The 2,465-nt window shown below is 33.5% G+C and overlaps 1 non-coding gene across 1 annotated transcript; it reads left to right on the top strand.

The window, feature by feature from the left end:
- Positions 1–818: 818 nt before the first annotated feature.
- On the top strand, positions 819–900 carry TRNAS-GCU (transfer RNA serine (anticodon GCU)). Its single transcript has one exon. It is a non-coding gene; the product is annotated as a tRNA-Ser (tRNA).
- The last annotated feature ends 1,565 nt before the right edge of the window (positions 901–2,465 follow it).

Below are 2,465 nucleotides of genomic sequence, written 5' to 3'. Positions count from 1 at the left end.
GCGGGGTCCTTCATTTAAAACATCTCAATACTCACCTAGTTAAAATGGCCCTATCTTGGGCCAAACTAACCCTAGATAGGCCTAGGTTGGTCCGGGACAAGGTCGGCCTTTTGGGCCAAACTAACCCTAGATGAGCCTAGATTGGTTTGGGAATAGACCAAACTTTTTGCCCACCTACAAAAATCTAAAGGTGTACATAATACACATAATTTAAAATCAATTATTATTAATATTTTCCATTATATAGTAGTTTAAATGATGTAACATCATATATATATATATATATATATGTTGAATTTCATTTTAATAATGAAATAATCCCAATGTATAATTTAGATATGATAGACTTTAATCTATGGTTTCGATTTTATGATGATATCATATTTCTAGAGAAAAAAATTTCCCATATATTTTAAAGACAGATTGGGAATATAATAACATCCATCCTGAACCATATAAATCAATATGAATGTTAATTTTTTTTTTTTTTCATATTTAAAATACTGAAATACCAAAATTTACAAGAAGGTAATCATGATATATAAAAGAGCGGCTAAAGATTTATTTACCTTTATTTGGCCTTATCTCTCTCTCTCTCTCTCTCCATATATATATATATATATTAAAAAAAACACACATTAAATTTTTCAATGGCTACAAACTTGGCCAATGCATGAGTCATTGAATTTTCATCCCTTTTGACCGAACAGAAACAACTAACAAAGTTTTTGTCTGCCTCCTATCAATTAATAAGAGTCAGCTTCAGCAGGTTTGAGTTTTGTGATTCATATATAAATTATCGTCACACGTTCACAAACGTCGCTTTGGCCGAGTGGTTAAGGCGTGTGCCTGCTAAGTACATGGGGTTTCCCCGCGAGAGTTCGAATCTCTCAGGCGACGTTAAATAATTTTTTTCCCTAAAAATTTGTGAAAATGCAATAATTTCAGTCAGTTGTACTACTTGCATGATTGCAATGAGAAGTAGTGAAATGCAGTCGTTTCAGTTGCTTGCAATGTTCCAAGAACTTGCCAAATTATGAATAAATTGTTTCTTTTTGAGACCAAAAGTGGTAATTGGTTATTTATTTATTTGTTTTTTTATTTATTATTTTATAATTCGGTAATTGAAAGAGAGGGGATTCTAATTTAAACCTAAATGTTTTTATTAGAAACACAAAAAAAAATTCAATTGAATTATAAGGTTCTTAGCAACCAGTGGATATGTTATGTGGTGGTTTAAGTTGTGGTATTGTTATGGGGTTGGTGTATGGGCTTGCCGCTTGCATATGTGAATTTATGAGTTGGTGGTAGTGTTGTTGTTAAGTCAAATTTTGTTTTAGGGGTTCAATGTCATTTTGGCTTAAGCTTGAGAGGGGTGTAATTTCAACTCCTCTTATATTCCTAGTTCTTCTTACATAAAGATAAATCTGGGGGAGTTGAAATTTGGGGGACACAATGAAACTAGTAAGGACTTCTACTTTGATCGAATTGTGATGGACCTTCCTAACCAAATATGATCACATACAAAAGATGAAGACCTCAAACCATTCAAGACCACCCGAAAGGGGCTGGTCAAGGAGGTTCTAATAGTTAGGTTAGAAAATCAGTGGAGAAGATGAGCAATGAAGAATGAAATAATACAGTGTATGAGACTTGTTAGACATACCTTATCCTGTTGAGTGAGGGAGAGAGAAGATCTGGCAGGAAATTGACCTTAAGACCTAGCAATAGACTTGCTAGTTCGTTGTTCCATCACATCAATTAAGGAGATGTTTGTCAGGATAGTATTCCCATCCACCTTTAAACTAAGCAATAAGCATTTCAATTAGTTGCCCCCTCGACTTAGCTAAATGGGTGCATGTCAAGGCAGCAGTTCCAACATGTAGACAGATGGGACAAGTCTAGGAGAATTGAATATGTTACTTGTTTCATTGGTCACTATTAGGGGGCATCAATGGCCTGAGCCGGCATATAGACATAATGGGCTCAGCATAGTAAGCTATTATCTGGTTAAAAATATTAATTTTGGTGGTGTTAAAAAATTATATTGCTATTTTTAGTACCTGAATATAAAAATATGGCTATAAAAAAAAATATTTTATTGTAGTGTTCACACTACTTTTAGCTGTGGTGTTTGTTTTTTTATTATTTTATTATGTTGTTTATGTTATTTTATTGTGTTAAAAACTAAAATAAAACCACTGATGTTAGATGTTTTATAAAGTGAGAAAGTAAAGTAGATAAAGTAGCATTTGACAAAGCTAAATAGCTAAAATTATAGCTCCACCAATGTGAATGCTCTAATAAGCTAGATCGGGTTAAGCCAAAAGAGAAAGCCTCGACCCATGGGTAATGCTCATTTTGTCTTAAGCAGGCTGGGCTACCAGGTTGGGCTTAATGGGCTACCTCATGAACTTGTGTTAGCATCTTATTTTATATATATATAATCGAAACCTTTGAAACTC

This window comes from Quercus robur, chromosome 10, assembly GCF_932294415.1.
Source record: "Quercus robur chromosome 10, dhQueRobu3.1, whole genome shotgun sequence".
In the NCBI taxonomy this organism is placed as follows: domain Eukaryota; kingdom Viridiplantae; phylum Streptophyta; class Magnoliopsida; order Fagales; family Fagaceae; genus Quercus; species Quercus robur.
This window is presented reverse-complemented; position numbering and strand designations above follow the sequence as displayed.